The sequence below is a fragment of the Anguilla rostrata genome, chromosome 17 (assembly GCF_018555375.3).
Source record: "Anguilla rostrata isolate EN2019 chromosome 17, ASM1855537v3, whole genome shotgun sequence".
NCBI lineage: Eukaryota > Metazoa > Chordata > Actinopteri > Anguilliformes > Anguillidae > Anguilla > Anguilla rostrata.
In genome coordinates this window covers 13,784,281-13,805,750 of record NC_057949.1, presented here as the reverse complement: position 1 = coordinate 13,805,750, position 21,470 = coordinate 13,784,281, and the positions used below count along the sequence as shown (strand labels likewise).

At 44.2% G+C, this 21,470-nt stretch overlaps 1 long non-coding RNA gene across 1 annotated transcript in view; it reads left to right on the top strand.

Annotated features, from left to right (window-relative positions):
• Window positions 1–21,470, top strand: part of LOC135243477 (uncharacterized) — a 116,825-nt gene that overhangs the window by 85,686 nt on the left and 9,669 nt on the right. The window lies entirely within an intron of this gene.

Genomic DNA, 21,470 nt, shown 5'->3' with positions numbered 1-21,470 from the left:
TTCCCGCAGTCCAAATTACCCCTAGGTATGGGTGCGTGAGTGAATGGTGTGTGTGACCGGCGATGGAGTGGCTAGGCTCCAGCACCTCCTGCGACCCTGACCAGGTATAAGTGGGTATAGATAATGGATGGACCTCAGTGTTTCTATTTAAAAACTTGAGGCCGATGCCTTCTCAGTGGCACTAATATGATTGGAACTTTGCTGCTGGCTTGGTCTTGTGGTCTTCGCCTTTTGCTTGAAATGTGCTTTAGTAAGGCTTAAAGCACCTGTCAAATTTTTTCTGAAGTTCAGTTGTGGCTAATATTAAGAAATTAGAAATGTTGCTATATGTACAAACAGCAACAGTTGGTTCAATTTGATGCTAACTCTGAAGAATAAAGCAGCTTAAATTGTATTAGCTTGATGAATCTGACCTGCGTAGGTGCAAAGAGTTACTGGTTGCTGATGTTGGGCCAAACCCAGTCTTTTACTCAGAAAGAAAAACCACGAGAAGCCAGCCTACCACAGTGCTATAAACTGCCATCTTCTGGGTTCTGTAGAGCAGGGGGGTCCAGTCTTATCTGAAAAGGGTCTGTGGGCACTCATTTTTGTTTTAGCTCGGCACTAAGACACCCGATTCAACAGTGCTGGGCTAAAACAAAAGCCTAAACCCACATTAGCCCTTTCTGGAAAAGATTGGACACCCCTGCTCAAGAGGAAGAAAAGATAAGGACGTCTGCTTCAAAACGCTCACGTTGTCATCTCAATTCATCCAGAGCAACTCTCCCAGACATGGTTTTGCCAAAGCCTGAAGGCCAAAAGAGAGCAGAAATAACTTGCTCAATAAATCTTTCTCCTGAATACTTCATTTATTAGAAGTTCCTTATACCTCCCGAAATTCATATGGAACAAGTTCCTTATTATGAATTCATAAGTATGGAGTGAAGTGGGATTTCAATTTTTGTTAAAAGGACGCTGTCATTCTGGTGGCGAAATGATGCTAATAATTGATATATCCCAAGCTTGCATGAGTAACATGGGATAGCGGAAAGCTACATGGGTTGGAAGTAATCAGGATTTCAATTTGTGGCCCTTCCAAACACAGTTCATTCTGATTCCATCCCACTGTCTGTTATTATCAGGTAATGATGTGGCTGAAATCAAATCAATTGTTGTCTGCTATGCCCAGCTGCGACTCCTCATTTTCTGTGTCCTGGGCCCCTTGTATTTTAGGGAAATTTGCGACGTGCATGAAATGCCAAGAGCAAGGTAGGTCAAGAAACTCTTGCTGCAGCTGACCATTGGTCGGGGTCAAGCAACCACATGTTCTCATGCTCAACCAATCACATGCACACATCACTGCATACTCTCATAGTCAACCTATCACATGCACACATCACTAATGGAGTGCCTTTTTAAACCAATAGGCAGAACTCTCTGATGCTGCTCATTGCCTGCACTGCTTTTTGCATGCTATGCTTGCTACAGCTCAGAGAATTGTACTCACCCTCCACCACCCCAGCCTCCACCTGTTGTTTGGCTCTGCTTGTAGGTACTGGGGGATTTTTTTATTTCTTCCGTTTAGTAGGAAACATGTGTTGTGATCCCTGTGTGATAGGTTAGTGCATGCTGGTGCGTGTATAGTCGCACCTAAAGCAGATCTATTCAGTGCCAAACCAAAAATAATTACTTTGCGCATTCAATAATATATTTAATGTAAATACGTGAGTTGTCCTGATTGAAATACTTGTTTCCTTCTTTAAATCATCGAAGAAGGGCTTGGATTAGGGCGTTGCCATCGAATGGGCACTAAGTCAGACTTTTTTCACCATCTTCTCGGCCAGTACGAACGAAGACCTGTCGGTAGTACACAACGGAAAAACCTTCCAGTGGTGCAAAGGGAATAAACTCACCTGTCGCGGTTTGTGTTTGGAATTCATTACATTCCCGTCTCGATTGTCATTTCGTTAATTGTCTGAGTTCCACTTTGCAGAAACACGTGTCCTTTTTGGACTGCAGGGACCGGTGCTTGTGTGACTGACAGTCCGCGAATGGGTTTGTCACGCCACATTACCAAGAAGGACACTGCCATCAAAACTAATCGGAGACGCGCGCCGATTCTATACCCGTTCCGTGTTCGTTTTGTCGTGTCGCCCGATCAGCCAGAACGAGCCGCTAATTGGCGGCTTTTGATACGGCTCGAGGGTTATCGGGGCTCGCGGTAAAATAAAGGCCTGCCCACTGAACACGCTGCCATGCACAGCAGCGCTAATCTGATCCCGCGGTTCCCTCCAGCCGTGTCCTTAATTAATATTTAACCGGACTGTTAATACTCTTAATGTTTTTAATGGTGTTCAGGGACAAAGAGAAGCCGAACAGCATTTGTAATCGCCCTAGACTGGAAGCTGTGGTCTTTGTTTAAGGTTCTCATCCTCAGCGATTGAAACTAAGCGTGTTTGGCTTTAGATATAATAAGCGGATGGGAGACCTCCTGGGGCTGAAGTGGAGACACTTGGCCAGTAGGGGGTGGGCTTCCTTTGAGTACGGCCAGACAGCAAGCAAATCAAACAGTGTCTCTGTGCAGTAAGGGACACAGCCAGTCCCAGAGGCAGCATCTTTTGGATTGACCGTTAAACTAAGGTTCCACTGAAGCCTAGCTAAGAATTTAAAAAGCTCATTTAAAATCCAGTTTATTTCAAAAAGGGATACCATTGCGGAATGTAAGGGGCTTGTTGATATTCTGGCCAAATTCCAAATTTGGCTCTGTTAGTTTGGTGTGCAGTTTAATTGGCTAAATAAATGACTCCCCAGATACCTCCGTTAATGTGCTGTGAGAATAATGGCTTCTGTGTATCACTTCGGTGGGTCTACAGTGGGGAGGGAGACCAAATGAATCGGTGCATAAAATTGGGAAATCATTTCAGTTTATTATCAATCATGATGTATCACTTTAGACCATTTATGCTTCCTGCAGAAAGAACCCGTAGTATTCTCAGTCTGTCATTTCAGCCAGCAACCAGCCGGCTCTTTCAGTGATGGCAGATTCCTTTAAAATTAGAAATGGTACAAAACTCCAGGTGATAAACTTAAGTGTTAGCTGACATCAGTACTGGTAATTGTGCTCATAATGTGCTAATTGAAGTGCTACATTTCTTTATTAACTTAATTTACTTTATGCATTTGCTTGTCTAGTGCTAAAATGTGTTTAATAAAGATATCCAAGGTGTGGAAAACTTTTAACTTCCTGTACTTGACTTCGTCTGAAGTCGGAATTAAACGATCAAACCATATCACATCTGGGGAGGACCTCAAGGTACAAAGCTGAGCTCTTAAAGCTGTCTAAAATAGAATGTTTCAACAGTGATAGAAGTGTTGATTATCCTTTTCTTTGGAGGCTGTGCATAACTGAGGTTCCCAGCCCTTGCTCTGGACAGCAGGTTTGCTACTTTTCATCGTTACTCACCCTTACAGCAATTAATCACTTAAAACGTTTAATTATACGGTTAGTTCACCTCTTGGATCTAAACTGGTTCCCGATTTTAAGATCAAAACAAAAATGACAGATGCTGCAATTCCCCCGTACCAGAGCTGAGAGCCCCTGCTTTAAGTGCTCAGGAAAGGATTAAATGAGAAATGGGACTATGGTAATGAGCAAAAACAGCTAGCAATATCACTGGTGATAAAAGGAAATATTCTGAAGGGGGGGGGGGGGGTTGCATTACAATCTATTCAAGAATCTTTCCTAAGGAGCTTTCGTGAAGCATGCTTACACAAGCAATCTGAGGCTCGGAATAGAGCAGACGCTCTGAACTGCTGCCGGGAGTCAGCCAGTGGGAACGAGCGGAGAGAGCGGGAGAGACAGGGACTGACAGGGGTAGACAGCGCTGGAGCCCCCGCTCATCCCCAATGCCAATCAAACACCTCGTCCAATCTGCCCTGGCCTTCACTCCCCTTGGGGTGGGGTTGGGGTTGGGGTTGGGGGGTGGGGTCAGCTGGGAGGAGGTCAGGCACGGTGGGGAAACTGGCCAAAAAAGCGAACACAGGGAGCAAACTTCGAGAAAAAAAAATAGTTTTTGCTCCTGAAGAAACAATCCTTGTTTGGAGAACACTGGCAAATCTACATTAGTGCATAAACCAGGATGATCGTTGAATCAAATCAAGATACATATATGTGACATATTTTACAAAAACTTTGTCCCCACAAAAGCAAACTGAGAGCAAGTATTTTTTTTGTAACTACAATAGGATTTCCTAGTTTTTTTGTTCTCAGTAGTTTTATCAACTGAGAAGCACTTTTTGGGTTTGTAGTAAGTTTTTATAATGGTTGGAGAATGTAGACTTGGGTTTCCTGAGCACAGTGAAGTGTAAATGCTGCACATACAGGATTATAAGAAAACTACAAAAAAACTATGCACCATGAAATAAAAGGAGCAGAAACCAAGAAAAAAGGCTTAAAAAATCACAATATGAAACTCCCCATTTTCTTCTGCGATTTATGGACAAACTGAAAATAACAGTAAAAGTGCTTATAATGCTACAGTATGGATCAGTTGCTCTGTTCTACTCACCATCCATTATCTACTTATACCCACTTATCCTGGGCAGGGTCGCGGGGGGTGCTGGAGCCTATCCCAGCGTGCATTGGGCAAGAGGCAATATACCCCGGAGAGGCCGCCAATCTATCGCAGAGCACACACACCATTCACTCACACACTCATAACTATGGGCAGTTTAGAGTCTCCAAATAGCTAACCTGCATGTCTTTGGACTGTGGGAGGAAACTGGAAACCCACGTCGACACAGGGAGAAAATGCTCCACACAGAAACGCCCAGGCCGGATTTGAACCCAGGACCTTCCGGCTGTGAGGCGACAGTGCTACCCACTGCACCATCGTGCCACCCTCTACTCACCAGATGGAGCGTATTATTTCGAGCGCTTGTTTGAACCGCCCCAAACTCTGGCGCCTCTTACCAGGGAAATGGGCAGGGAGATTGGACGCACATTACAGGCCTTTCTCCAGGAGAGAACACAAAGGCATCGCAGGGTTACGTAACACTGCACATCCGCTGTTAAACGGACCGGCGATTTTAAATGCCGCTTCCCTTTGTTTTCACCTTTCTGCTGGAGGCGTGTTGCGTTTCGGCCTTGGCTCGGACGTCTGCTGGCAGGGCCTGCCTGGACGACGGGACCAGAGCAGCCCCCGAGCGCCGCGCGCTAACCCGCTCCATCATGCGCTTCGCCCGCTAGTCGTTAGCGAAGGCCGCCAAACGGGGGAGGACAAACAAACGAAGCGCCTCGTCGTCGGCCTCTTCGATCTGGCGGCTCGGCCTGTTTTCGGACGCGAAGGGGTCCCACGGGGCTTCTTCCGGGGGGAGGAGGTGTTCAAACTGGAGCGTGCCTCATTGTGAGTCCTGGAGTCTCTGTGCACATGCGATTAAAGCCACTTTGTGAGTGGGCTAGGCTTTCCTTTTTTTATTTTTCTAATCGTTCTAGCTGTTTTTGCTCGTGAAAAGCGAGGCCGCTGCACTTGGGGATTGTTCTTTGAGCGCCGTTTAATTGGAGAAGGCATTTCTGGAGGAATGGGCTCGCACAAAGGCGCAGAGAGCATTTAATTCTGCTGGGCGCAGTGTAGGTTTTTAGGAGAGAAACGCAATGAAATATTTACGGGTCATGAAGAAAAACACCTGGATACATCTGGGGGAAACTATATTCAGTGCAGAGGCTGTCCGTTAACCCTTTGAAGAGTAGGTTCTTTGGAATGTTTTTTTTTCAAAATGTCAAGGGAGTGTCCTAGAACTTTATTGCTTTCAGTTACCCATAGAGATTGCTACATCAGCATTAGAATACTCAGTTAAGAACATTCTTACTAAGAAACACATATTTGTGAGCTTTTACCTTAAAGGGTTAATGAAGCAAATGACATCCCAGCATGCCTTTGGTTATGTATAAAAATGCCAGACAGGCCTTCGGTGACATTATTCTTATTAGTGGATAATGTCACTGAGTGACTTAAGTTTTGCTTAATCCCTCTGCAGCATAATTCATTCAAAACACTGTGAATGCCATCAAATTGGTTCTCTGATCTTGCAGTTTTTTGGGGAATCATTGCTTTTTTAATTATCACACTCGTTAGTACATTCCCACCTACACAACCCAATCCGTAATTTACAGTTCAGGAAAAGATCTGACCCACAGATTAAACATTTTGCCTTTGTACTCACATAACATGATGAGAGTTGATGTAGATTGATTACTTTGGTCTTTGAGCTGCGCAGAGCTAAGATTGGATTGACAGCAGCAAAGAAGAGCACAGACCTCTAAAGATTGGATTGGCACCTTTGTTAATTAGCCACGGACTGACCTGTCTCACAGTTTGATTTAACCCTTGCTTTTGGTTTGGGCCAAATCGACCCATTTTGAACTTTTAGCAAAAGAGGTATGAGTCCTTTGAGTGATGCACTGTATTTCATAACCAGTGACTAAACCTGGGTAAATTTGATTCTTGTTTTATGTTTCTCTTTGTTCTTCATCATCTGTATTTGCTTTATCTTTTTTGCCTATATGGTTTCTTTGAATATAATATAAGATAAAGATGAAAAATAATTGAGAATGTCAGTTCAAAACAAATATCATCAATCTCCTGCATGAAAAACGTCAAATTTTAATTTTTCATAGATAAACATGATGCCTTCAGTATAGTGGATTTATATAAATCACATCTTTATCGCACAAAGTGAATGACCCTTTTCATTATTAAATGTGATCTAATGGAGTTAAATGGCAATCATTAACTGTTTATATTATTTATATTGTTTGTAATTGAGATAAAGACAATATATATTCCGTATTTTTGCATACATATTGTTTCTGATATTGCTTTAAATTCTCAGTAATGTCCTGGGTGTATTTGACCCAGACTAGCAGTTTCACATGTGCTAAAAAGTAAACAGAACACAGGTGTTAATTTAGTTGTCTTTGGAATCTACCCAGCCCAATGCACGTTGGGGTAGGCTCCAGCAGCCCCCTGTGACCCTGCCCAGGATAAGCAAGTATAGATAATGGATGGATTACCCCTTCCTTGGTTAGGCTTGCGCTCAGGCGTGCTACAAGACGCTCGTTTTGTCTCTAATCCCCTGAATTAAAGTTACAACAGCAGCATCCACAGCGTGTGTTCCCTGGTTCAGGGTGCGAGACATAGCACACGCCAGAGCAGCAGAACGAATGTGCGAGACGGCGGAGTCTTCACAAAGTGCCTCAGGAGCGCGGAACTTTGCTGGTCGAGGAGACGAGGACGAAATCGAGTGAGAACAGTACGTCTGCCCAGTTTCTTCTGCAAGGTGGAACCGGTTTGAAAACATTCTGCAATGTAGTTAAGGTTCAAAATCAAACCAAGGGCTGGAGCGTTTTGGGAATGCGCCTCGGCTGGGAATCACCAGCTTACCTTTATTGAGTCGAAAATTCCGGGTGCTTCCGTACCTAGGCAAAGCTGAAATACAGTGGGTGATCGACAGGCTTCCTGTCCTTAACAGGTGAAGCCAGCACAAGACATACGCTATAAGCAATTTTAAGCTGCTTGTTTATGCTGTGAGAACATTGGTCTTTTATCGATTAGGACTTTTGGAAACGCCATTAATCTTCATGTTGTCAGCGGGTCATTATCGGCCGAACGTTTTCGACTTCAGTCGACAGCACGCTGTTTATTTGCGACCGAAGATCACGGCAACGCTGGCAGTTTTGTGAAGGGGACGCTCCCCCCCCCCTTTTTCCGTTTTGCCCTGGCTAATTCGTCCCCGTCCCCACGGGTCTCCTGACGCCCGAACACAGCGAAAGGTCACGAGGTCTCTGGGGGAGCGCGCTCGGCCGTTAGCCTCATTTGCTTCACAATGACGCCTCAGACAATTCGTCCGCTCGCCAAACAAAGCCGCCCCTGTTGCGGCAATTACGGCGGCGGCGACAGGGTATTAATTCCCGTGATGTATCGCCCGCTTAGTCGCGGTGACTAATTTGGTATTCAAAGCGAGCGGGGCCTTTAATTCTCGCCTTTAATTTTTTTTTACGTTGCGGAGAATCCAATTAAGGCCAGCGGGGGGAGGAAAAAAAAAGAGAAAAAGTAATAAGATTCCGTTCCCTTTCAATGGAGTGATGGGGTTTAATGAGGTTGGCACACGGTCGCCCTCGACCCTCTCTCTCTCTCTCTCTCTCTCTTCGGCCTGCGGAGGAGAGCCGCCGATCTTTACGACCCCCTCCGTAGTCAATGGACAAGCGCCTTCCGACAAGGGCGCCATGCCTCCATTTGTGTGACACCCCCCCCCCCCCTTCTCGCCCCCACGGCCTGCTTCTCCTTCCATGTTTCGGCTTCGCCTCCGAGATGTCATGCGCCCCCCTTAAATCTGGCCCAAACTGAACTTAAAATCCATCTTTAGCGGGTTAACACAGCAAAACATCACACTAGGCTGCAAAAAAGACTTTTTCTCGTGGTCACTGCATGCAAAAGTAAGCCTTCGTGACCCAATTAGCATAAGTGTGACGAAGCAGAACTGAAAATGCCCGGAAAGCTCACGGCCGTTAATTGGGTGAATGCGCTGCAGCTTTTTGTGAGTGAGGCGGGTGAACCAAGCGACCGTGACTTTGGCTGTCTGCTTTCTTCCTCAGAAGAAGAGCGGACCGCTGGAGCGCGAGCGGGTTTCAGCCTTGCTGAATGAGCTCATGGTTAAGACACGCAATGGCAGCCAAAGTGCAACAGAAACCATTCTCGCATGGAGAACAGGCTTGGAAGTGCCAATTCATCTCTATTAACATCATAAACATGATAAAAGAGATGTCTCCTACGAGCATGGCCGAGCTGCTGCTTTCGTAATGAGCAAGACATCGGCCCTCGTTCGAGCCGTCCCCGATCGACTTCCCATAAATCATCTGCCATCTGAAGCTCACCAATTATTTCTGAAAAGGTTCGACCATACTGTATCTAATTAAGCTAATACAATAATAAGATTCTCAGGCTTGACTGTAATAGAAGTGCTGTTCCATTCTGATTGACTGCACACTATGTCACATTTAAATTTCTGACATAGGCTCTGTGTTATAAACTAACCTGTACAGTTTGTATAAACTTACTCATGCGCCCTCTCTTGATGGTTCATGTATAGGTTTCATAGTTCTGTTAGAATTCCATAGCAAAATAAAAGAAACAAGTTTCCTTGGGTTTTTCCAGATCTTTTGGGGGAACCGAGCCATTTGATAAAATGCACTGACAGAATATTTTGCCGTTTTTGGCAAAATGGAACTTAGCTTCAGCGTCACACCCTAACTGCAGCTATACGTGTCGTTTAACGACAAATGTGATCGATGCGCCGAGGTTTGCATCCCTTCTGACGGCCCTTATAACCTAACTTCACGGCCTTGGGTGCTGCTGTGTATCCCCTTAATGTGCGCCAGAAAGCGGACTTCTGGGCGGGAAGGGTGTCGAGGTCTCGTAAATTCTTGCGTTGTTTCCGCAGTACGATGTAATAAAAGCCTGTCGGCTCTGGCAGGGAAAGGGCTTTGGAACGAGCCGGAAGCCAAAAAGGAAAGAAAAGAAAACACGAGGAAAATAATAAGCAGACTTTGGAGGGGAGCCATTATTCATGGTTACAGATATCTGACGTCCAGACTTTCTAATCTGGGGCCCTGATAGGAGAAAGGCTTGTGAGGAACGTTACAGCGGGGGTCAGTCTGTGTGTGTTTGCGTCGTACTGCTGATGTAAATAAGATCCCGCCTCCCAGAACGTGCCCTGCATTAATCACGCCGTACGTCCCGCTGTGTGGTTTTTTAACGCAGCAGATGTAAAGGTTATATACCCGGTCGTCCAGTGGATCACAGCGATGATGCGTCGGCCATCTTTCCAGGGCAGCGTCCTTCCGCTGGCCTACTATCGCTTTTGAATAATTCAGCCCCGTTTGTTTACATTGCATTTTTTGTCCAGTCGTGATTCTTTGCTGTCAGGTGCGGGCGGTGACGATATCGGAAATGTCTAGAAGGTCTAATTGAGTTTCGTAGTAGTCTGGTGGAGTTTGGCAGAAGCTAATTTTGCTTTTGATTGCCTTCTTTATCTGCTCATAACATAACCAAGTAATCAAGGGAATGGAATGCTTTTTTAAATGATTATTTTAATGTCTAACCCCCCCCCCTTCATCTTCTGGCATGATATAACACCGTTTCACAAACTTTAAATTGCATTGCCTTGATGTTTGAAATGTAAGAAAACTATCCCTGTGTTTAGAGTGCACATTATACCCCATATGTGTTGTACTGTACTTCTATGAGGTTGTGAGGCAGCTGTTTTGCATTCTGAACATTCGAAGCAGGACAAGTAGAGTATTATCGATTTTGTGGGTTTCTGTCAGCTCAAGAAAACACTAACAACGTGAGGAGGCGTTTTACCACAAATGCACAGGAATGAGAGTCATTATGGATTGAAAGGTGACTGCCAGGTGGGATGCAGTTCAGGACACTAGATTTGCTGCTTATGTCATTGCAGTACAGGTAAATGCGTTGCTCTGTGCTGAACAACACAAGCACGCCTGTGATTACTCCAAACAGATAGCTTTCAGATTCATTTAACTCTTTCTGTTGCAAAACAAAAGTGAAATGGCTTTAAAAATCCTACTGTTCCTTGCTGTCTGAACAATCCATTCATTATCTATACCTGCTTATTCCTGGTATACCTGCTTATTCCATGGTTCTGGAGCCTATCCCAGCATGCATTGGGCACAAGGCAGGAATACACCCTGGACAGCTTGCCAGTCCATTGCAGGGGACACACACATCATTCACTCACACACTCATACCTGTGGGACTGTGGAACTTTGTTGAATTGAAAGGAATTGTGAAACCAGATTGACATTGTCTACTCTCTGTGATACATTTGGTTTTATGACATGCTGACTTTTCATTGACTATGCCATTTGATAGGTCTCTGATAAAACACCCACAGAAGAGGAAAACTCTCTAAATATTTATCAGCACTTCACCGCCTGTGTCTGTCTTCCTTTAGAGTTGGCTGGCAAACCTACTTTGGGTTAGGTCCACCAAGAAAAAATATTGAGTGCTATTCATGCTAATTATTGAGCAACAGCTGTGAATGTTGTCTGCACCATATTAATGACTAGTTAATTGATACAAATCAAGTAGCCTAACTGTGCAACCACTCCCAAATACTTAGTGAGTGCAGTTCACAAGTACAATAATATATCCTTTTAGTGACAAACATGATATTTTGGCCATCAGGCCAACCTTTATTAGTTTCTGAGAGTGTGTAATGCCACATTTTCTATTCTCTGCTGTTATATTTCTTGCTTGAAGGCTGTGCTTGATCTCAATTGTCTGAGCACAATTTTTTAAGCCTTGAAAATGCATCTAGTTATCCAGTTATCTTTTTGCCCACACCTGTTTTTGAAGTTGAGCAAGCCCTGATTCAGTAAACAATTTATTTCTACAAGGGATTGATTTTGATGTGACACAAATAATGCTGCAAAAATAACAATGGCTTAAAAGGAACCATTGAACCACAAACAAATTCGACTGAACAGCCAGGAAATTGACCTCTTCAAAATTTCTTCTAACAGCTCGCTATGTCGATGAATTGAATTGGACCATTTCGGATGAACGATTTCTATTTAAGCAATATGGGTATTGTAGTAGGATTCTGAATATTTGTCTCTGTACAGCTCTGTAATATCTGACTTAAATTCTAGGAGAAAAAATGCAGGGGGCAGGTTCAGTGTCATCTTTGTCGTCAAGCAATTTAAGAATTGTGTGACTCACCCTGTAATGACGAACAAGAGCGCTTTGCGCAAGATCCACAACATTCCAAGCTTTCAGCTTGCCTTTAAAAATCCGAGTTTATTGTGATTGTAATTTGCTATCATCTTTGCGAATGGATCACATAATATTGAGCTCAGATTGCGTACACATGAGCAATTTCGGCGCTGAAATGTATGTGGATAACACCGTTTAAATATGCATGATCCTGACAGCGTGCTGTGTTGCTCTGTTCCTGGTGGTGCGGTTGTGTGTGTGTTTCCGCCCACTGGGGACGGTTTATGAATTTTGTGTTTTTTTCTGGTACCGCAGTTTCTCATCAATGCTGTTTTCACCTAGCAAAGAGCACCCTAAGAAAAAACTATTTTGACTTTAATTGCGTTTCAATATGTCGGTGAACGTAACTCAAAGGCGGTTGTGCACATTCACAGTGATGACAAGAATTTGACGTTCCTTAAAACGAGACAAAAAAATATTTACGTTTGCATAACGGCCTGCGGTTTAGGTGAATGTTATTTTCCAAGATTTCGTGCTGGAATATATTCGCGGAGGTGACTGGACAGACAGCCGGACAGACAGACAGACAGAAAGACGGCCTTGGCACCACCAGACTGCTGCTCCACGTCTCTCCCTCATGTCGTCCTCCAACACGTAATGTCACCACCCCCAGAATGCCTTTCATCAATCACATTTCCCGTCAGAGTACAGAAAGATTGCCTTGCCTGTGATGAATGCGCAAACGGAGCTCGTTGCATTGGAAACGAAGCTCATTTTAAAGTCAGGCGACGGCGCCGAATGTTTCTGCGCGGAGGATATCGCGTCTCTTAGACCTCCCGGCCGCTGGGGAACAGGCATCAGACACGGAACATCTCGCAGGAGACTGCATCTATCAGGGAAGAGTGCACTGGAGTGGGCAGAACACACACTCTACTGGGAGTCGTTTCAGAGTCAAACTCCACAGCAGCCTCTGCGTGATGACATCTGATGAACTGGCTGTACGGGCCTTAATCTAGCGTCTGAATTCATTTACTCGCAACAGTGCATTCATTCATTCTTAGTCATGGCCTTATTTAAATGTTGTATTTCAAAATGTTTACTGCCATTCAACTTATTGAAGGGATTATAGCATGCTTTACTGTGTTGAGCAGTAGAAAGGGGATAATTAATAATTAAATAATTCAAATTTTGGTAACTATGTGGTATTTAAAAATTACAGTCGCTTCTCTATTCAATGTTATTCTCATTTTGACCGTATTTAGTCACTGAGGGAAGTATATAATTAGATCAGAGTTTTAAAAAATGTGTCTGATGTTATAGGCAATATTGTGTTATTACCACAAATTAAATGGATCCTGGCCAATTTAATGGTTACAGCGGCTGATACTGGTGGGCATGTGTGCGACATAGGGATGTAAATTTCATGCAATTTTTCTAAACGATCGTCGGCACCCATTAATCGATTAATAATGATTAAACTACGGTGCTTTAAATCTTCTTCACGGCCTATGAAACATGATTCAAAACAGGCCTACCAATTTGTTGGGTATATATCAGAGAGATGTAAGATATGTCCCTGCAGTCATTAGAACATGATTTTACATTAAAGCCCTAATGGCAAAAAAGAAGACTATATTATACAAATATGGATTCACAGACTGAGAAATCTGCGCAGGAGAGAAGGACTGCTGACATTTTTATTACAGGCTGGCTGAGCTGCTACAGGGACGGAGCCAAAAAACGTACCGCTTATTAATGCTTAACTTTGTGATAAACAAAATGAACCGTTTCCGTCGTTTTTCAATTTTTTAAATTATTTTTTAGTCTTTATGACAACACTTTGTAGCCACTAACGTGGTTTTATAATAAAAAGCAAAACAGTGGCAAGTTCACAATTTTGTAAAGTCGGCCACTAGATGAGCATTAAAAAAAAAAAAAAAGGTAAGTCCTAAAATACAGTGAAGTGCCGTGAGACCCCCCAACAAAAGACTGCTCGGTATAACCGATGTCCATAGTACTCTGTGTGTCAGTTGGACTGTTGGGCTGGCCTTGGCTGTGGCTGATTCAAGCCATTTCAGGGAAAATCGGGTTTTTAGCTGACACGGCCGCCCATTCACAGCTCCTAGTAAGCTCTTTGCAATCTGTTCAGCAATTTCTCTGATAGGATGTTTTTATTTTATTTTTTTTGTTATCGGGGATGTTATTTGCTCTGAGTAATCGGTAAATACTGATTTTCAGATACTGAAGGTCTCTGGAGGCCACTAGTACAATACAATTGGCTGTCAGAGACTGTAATGGCTCTTAATGTGCACACGGTAATGCCCAAGTCCTCTGCCTCAGATGCTCAGTAAAGAGATGCGTTCTGGGAGATGGGGGCCGCAGTGACCAAAGGTTAAGTGGATCATGTCACTCTGAGCAGAGCACCTGCACACTCCCTCTCCTGCCCATTGGGAGGACGGGTATGGGGATCGGTCGTCGGGTCATGCTTTTTGAAGTTATGCTCAAGATCTCGGGCAATTTTCTAACTGACCTTGCTTGTAATCTATATAATGGTTATGTGTGAGTTGAATGACAGTTTACATTCACTGTTTTAGCCAGGATACATGTGTGGTCACCATCGAGTCGAGCCACACATCAATTTGCCCAACACACTTGAAAGCTCTGCACCTTAGACAATAGCTCAAAGTTCTTTATTCAGAAACATTTTTTAAGAACTGGCTACATGTAAAGAACCATGAGTTTGGCTGGCACCAGTGCAGGGAGTATGCTTGCTGCAGGAACAAACTTAGGCTAGTACGTACTGACTAACTGAACTAAAATGACACATTGCGGAGAGAGTAAAACTCCGCATTAACCTTCGTCTCTGTGGTTTGCACATCCCTGCTGGCCGTACTTTCCGAGGTGTTCAGCATAACTGCAGAGAATGCCTGCGATTGGTCTAAAATAGCACTGCTTGGCTATGTTCTCCTTGTCTGATTGAGCAGACAAACATGGCATCTTCTCTTTCTTTTTTTTTTTTTTTTTTGAAGTGCTAAATACACTAACGTGACTCTGGAATCATCGACGTCCATCAGTTTTCGCTCCTTTACCACAGCCGTTGTTGCTTTCGCTGTTTGATGTGGCAAACATTGCAACTACCGTGTTTCCCGTGGTTATCACAACCCCAAGACCTGAATCTACACCCCTCGCTGGCGTGGATGGTCATCAATCAAAGCCGCAGTTCGAAGCACACATTTCTTAGGCTGTGGTTCCATTTCGTTTGAGTTCGCTTTCTTATCAAGTATTCCCCCATCTTCATACCGGTCTCGAGAGAGCTTGATGAATGAGAATGGATCATAGGTAGGGTTGCCATAGAGACTGCAACTGATGAATTTGATATTGCACGCATCCAATTATACCGTCATATATCATACAAGCAAGTTATTTGGTGCTTGCCTCACGTTTGCTCGTGTAGTGTAAACCAGAGGTACTAAACCAGTGACTGAATGCAGCTGGTGTGCTTTCGGATCCAAGCTCCATGCTTTCTCCTGATGTTCCGTTCCCTTGCTTCAAGGGGGGATCCCTAAAATCCCAGGGTAAAATATGACAGCCACACCAGGTGATGCTTGGTTCCGATTTATGAAAGGGGAGGGAGCGATTAAATTCCAACGCTTCCTCGTTTTTTCCTCCCTCCCGCCAAGGGTATCAAATGCAAGCTTCCAGCAGGAAGGGAATCCCACAATGCAATGCTCCACACGTGGATAAGAGAGGATGGGGTCGTTCGGTTCCATTTCGGCTTGTTCCTCGTCTATCCTCACTTGCAGAGTACCCGTTAAGTTCACTTGTTGCACGTCACAAATTTCGTCGCAGGGCCACTCGCTTGAAGGAAGAAGGCAAGGGAATGAGGTAGAGTGGAGTCGAATGCAACCCTGTACTCCTGGCCCCTTGATCATGATGAAAGAAAAGAAATTTCAGATGCACAGAAAATGTGCCTGTGCACACAGTCCTTCTCCAGAGCGTTGGGAGGACGGACATTGGGGTCATTCATCTTCTGGTGTTCCTCCTTTAATCAGGGCAGTCCTCTGTATGAACCCTGGAGGGAACCGTGCCTAATTACAGCGAGCAGACAGTGTCTCACAGTGTCTCCCCTCTGGTGAACGCTGTCTTTCTCTCTCTCTCTCTCTCCATCTCTCTCCATCTCTCCATCTGCCTCCCGTCGTATTCAGGTTCCCTCCCTCGCGAGCCGCTCATCTCTCTCTCTCTATCGCGCCCTCACTCCTTTCCGCCGTGAAAAACGGCCGGCAATTTATCAGCACAGAACTTTCCGCCAAGAGATCCCGGAGCTCGCTCGCATCGGACCTCCTCGGGCCGGTCCAGTCGGGGATGGGGGCGGCTGATTGGCCGGTCGGCGGTCGGTGGGCCCGGCTCCTGAGCTCCAGGCGGGAGTCACGTTCAGGCTCCGTGATTATTCAGACGTAACGTTTGTCCAGCGCTGTGCGAGCGTGCTGCGAGCGTTATTCACAGATAGGTCTGGATGTGGACGGATTACAAATCAGCCCATTCCCCCCAATTGTATCTTTTGTATTAACAAATTATGGTATTTTATGTTTTTATTTTCTTTTTTGTTTTTCCTCTTTTGGGCTTGTTAGGAATGCGATCTGTATGAATTCAAAAAAAGATCAAATTTACTTTATGAGACATATTCAAAGACAGCAGCAAATACATTTTTGATGATCTGAAGTCAGATCTCAGGTCATTTTCTGGCTGCCGTTTCTTGTGATCCATATTATGATGATGTGAGAGTGGATGGACAGTTTACTCGCATTGTCGGGACCAGAATAAATGTGTGGTCACCATTAAGTCAAGAGCTGCTTATCTTTCTGTCCAACACACTGGAAACCACTGCACCTTAAACAACAGCCCAAAGTTCTCTGTTTTTCAGATGCATTTTTTTACGAACTGGTCACCTGTGAAGAACCGTGAGTGTGGTTGTGACTTATAGTGGTCCTGAGAGAGCTAAATGAATGAGAACACGCCATAGGTAGGGTTGCCATAGAGACCGAAGAATGTGATATTGAATATATCCAATTACGCAGTCATATACTGTATCATATGAGCAAGTCATCTTGTGCTTGCCTCACTTTTGAATTGCCCATACAGTGTAATGTGGAAAACATTTGGCCCATTTGCATAATTTTTCAATGAATTTTTATCTGCTTGGCCTTGAGGAAGAGATAGATGCAGAACCCTGTTGTACTGGGTTGTCGATCAGTTATATTAATGTCATAATAAGAAAATGTACCTTTAAATGAATGTTGTCGTAACAGTGTGTGTTATGTACTAGATAAGTGTGGTGTACAGTGAACTGTGATCTTTATTCCTCTTAATATATTTTAAAGGCAAGGGAAACCCCTGATGCAAGTAATACAGTTTATATTTGATTGAAATATTGGAGAAAATATGCTTCCTGGCAATCCTTTTTCAAGAAATTAGTGATGATTTCCCAGAATCCAAGGTGCTCTCATGGCAGTACATAGATGTAAATTGTGTTAATAAATCAAAGGAGGTAGGTGATATATATTTTATGTATTAGCTGTGTTTGTGTGTGTGTGTGTGTGAGAGAGAGAGAGAGTGAACGAGTGTGTGAGAGAAAGTGTCTGTGTGCGTGTGTGCATATGTGTTTGTGTTGAAGCCGGTGCGTATGCCGCCTATATGTGTGCCTTTGTGCCACCTGTGTGTGTATGCCTGTTTATGCCTGTGTGTGTGTGAGTAACCTGTGCGTATATGTGTGTTTACACCTGTGTGTGTGTGTATAAGTATTTACGCCTGTGTGTGTGCGTATGCCTGTTTATGCGTGTGTGTGTGTGTTTACACCTGTGTGTGTGTGTGTGCGCAGGTGTACACGTGCGTACACACCGCCCCTCTCACAGCGGCGGTGCGCAGGAGGAAGTGCTGATGTCCTGATGTCCTGATGTCCTGATTCCCGCTGTGAGAGGAGTGCTGCGATTAGCGCTCAGCGGCGAGCCCGTGTCACGCTGACCAGGAGGCCCGGGCCTACCTGCGCACTCAGGCCCACACAGACGCACTCACAGGCAGTGCGCTCCGCGGAACATTCTGTGCCCGCAGCATCCCGCCGGGTCAGGAACCCGCTGAACTCAATCAGCCCTGCTGCGCCGCGAAAAAAAACATCTTTTCGGCTTTCCGTCTGCTCGAGCGGGCCGACTGCTAATGTCACGTGGCGGCTCCGTCCGAAAAGCGTCACTCCCCCGTCACTGGAATAAAGAGGTATGAGCGGACTCATCTGTGTGTGTGTGTGTGTGTGTGCGTGTGTGTTAGGGGTTTGCTGACGTGTTTCTCAGCCTTGCACACTTCCTTCCATGTGCACCCTGAAGCGATGGTCGTGTGGCGTCTGTGACAGAGAGCAGCGGCTTGGGACCACTCTGTTTCCTGCTTATACTCACCACTGTAACCACTCTATTTCCTGTTCATACTTGCCGCTGGAACCATTCTATTTCCTGCTTGTGCTCAGCCCTGTAACCACTCTATTTCCTGTTCATACTTGCCGCTGGAACCATTCTATTTCCTGCTTGTACTCAGCCCTGTAACCACTCTATTTCCTGCTTGTACTCAGCCCTGTAACCACTTTATTTCCTGCTAATACTCACCATGGGAACCACTCAATTTCCTGCTTATACTCACCATTGACTGAGCCCTACATTCTATCATGTAGATTCCAAATGCAAAATGAATCTAATTTAAAATTCCTCCATAGCCGTGAATTTTAATTTTAAAACTCCTATCAGAAAAAGTAGGGTCACCCTATAAAAATGAATAACTGTCCCAATTCCAACATGTATTGGATTCATTTTATGACCTCACTGCACGCTGCTTCATTCCTTGAGTGAAACGGTGTAGGTTTAAGCTCCGCGCGCTCTGCTAGCGTGCTCTGGCTACTGCGGGCGGGTATTTCCAGCCAGTGGCACTGACGTAACTCACAAAGCCTCCGATCTCCCAGCGGGGTTCATAATGAAAAGCCAAAGGCCGAGCTCAGCTTCGCGAGCGCTCGAGAAAATCTAATTCTGCTATTGATTTTCTGCAACTACAGCCTTTAATTCAAGAGCTGAAATATAGACTTCAGAAAACGGTAGACTATGCGCTACTGTATCGCTCCTGGCTGCGCACGCACATTTGCACTGTATGCAGTCATGCTTTATGATGTAAGCTCGCCAGCTGGTCTCAGGGAAAAATTGGTGTAGCTGGTTAAATTCAGTAAATAACAGTATTCTAAAGCTTTCAGGCCCATGTATCATTGATATATCTTATAAAGCACATCATGTTGTTTGATTAATTTCCTGTTTTTGTTTTTTTTTTAGCGTTACCTAATGCAGTTTTGTTTCACCCAGGCAATATTCCTTGATTTTAGGCTCGTTTTGGGTGGTTCTTATGAAGGGCACTGTGAGAATTGTGGTCAGCATGGCTTTCTGCTGGAATGTGTTCTGGTCCCAGTTTGCTCTTCAAGCCTATCATCACTGATCATCCACAGCTTCATTTTAGCTTCGTTTCATTTATCTTTCATGCTTTAAAATGGTGAAATCGTCGCCATACAACGATTGCATGTTAATGAAGAGTTTATTTTGCCTTGCGCAATATCTCATTGTTTAAGTAATCAGAAATTAACTCCACATTCGTGGAAAACACAACATTTCAAAGACAGGCATTTCTAATTCTGCATTCACTTTCGTTTTGAATTTTTCCTCCTCTGGCTGCAGTCAAGTCACATTCTAAGCTTCCAGTATGCAATTTGGAATGCTCAGTCATGCGTTAAAGTACAAGATACACATCCTCCAACATTTAAGTGTTTTTTTGACAGGGCTTATCTTGTAAAAAAAAAAAAAAAAAAAATCAGCAAAAATGAATTTATATAAATAAATCTGAAGCTGACTTAGATGAGACATCTTATCAGTTCTGCCAGTTCTAGAAAAGCCTCTGAAATGAGAATGCCCTGATATTTCGTCCCTCTAGATTTACTGAGCAGTATTTTGCCAAGAAATGTATCAAACATGATTAATGAAAGAATATCTGCTTGATGCACAGATTCTCTAGCTATAGAAAGCATTCTGAGGAAACGAATGACTAGGCATATCCGCTGAATTCTGTTTCAGATCTATTGTCATCCCGTATGTGTGCTTTTGTTGAAAAATGCCAGAAGCCATCAACGCTTTTAATTCATTTCATGATATAGTCAGCGATCCGAGCAGGAAGACAGATTTGTTATTAATTTGTTGTAATGTTGGCTCCAGCTCATCGTCCCCCACTGAGGCTGACGTTTTCCCCAGCTGAGCCGAGGCAAATTTGTTTTGTATTAAATGCTTAATTTTAATGAGAAAATGTGTTTATGTTCAGTGTCTCTAAAAGAATCACTAACGCAGTGATAAATATGGCTGCCCTCAGAGGAAATAGTAGTAACTGCGTCTAAATCCAGGCTTTTGGAATTACAGTACCTGTTTAGGGAGAGCGGACCTGGATCTGTTTAACGCTATTGATCTAGCAGCCTCAAGCCCACACACACACACACACCTATACACACATACGCACACACACACACACATTCACTCTCTCTCTGTCTCTCACACCTATTTTCAATGTACACAATGCATGAAAACAGCATGTTTTCAGAATATGCTTTCTGAAAACATGAATATGCTTTCCCTTCATGGGTTATTATAATTATCTTCATCGTTTTATGAATGTTTACAGAAAGCAGCTGGCAGACCTTATGCCCTTGTGTTTTATTTAAAAAGAAAGAGAGCACAGAAAATGGATCCGTATCTCAGCGAAACACCAAGCAGTTATGCCCGAACATAACTCTTCGCAGCAGAAGCCCAGCGCTCATTACTGAAAATAAGTGCATAATTTCTACCATCAGATCAGATGCAAATGGCAGAATTGGGTTTTTTCCCCCAGTACTTGTAAAGTGCTAATACTGAGGAGGTCGATTATGGTGCAGAACATATAATGAACACAGGTCAGTTAGCATCTATCATGCGTCGCAGATTATCACTGACCAGATAATTACCGACCATAAACAGCAATGCGTTTTTCAAAATTGCTTTTCTTTTTATTTATTTTCCTGATGTGAGTCAATCATTACTTAAAATATTTTAACTTTGAGTTTGTAGTCAACACCCCACCCACCCCCACACACAAACGTATATTACAATGTCCAACTGAAATACAGTTTGAAATAATGTACGCGTAAAAAAAGAGAGACCAGGCTTTGATTGTCGTTTGAGAGAAGCACGAGCGCATCTTGAATGTCTTCGAGCAATCTGCGGACAAATGGAAGGAGACGTTTGGAAACTTCCGGAAGGGATGAATACAGCAATGTTTCTACTGACCCACTTGAGCTGTGGGTCGGCGGCACCGGAGGCGTTTCCATAGCGAGCGGACCCAGGCTGAAAGCTACGTTTCCGAGCCCCCAGCGACTCCGAGAGAGTGTGTCAGCGCGGGGTCCGGGCTAGCACGACAGAAGTAGGTGCGTTTATCCTATGTGGAATGCCATAGCCAGGAAGCTTTTATTTTGGTTCATTCCTGGTAGTGCTTGCTAGCGCATCCTCGCTTACGTATTATTCGTGACTCATGCGAGCAAAATGAAAGTGTTTTTTTCCCGGGGGTTAGCCCGGAAACCCCTGCACACTGTCGGCATCGCTTGCC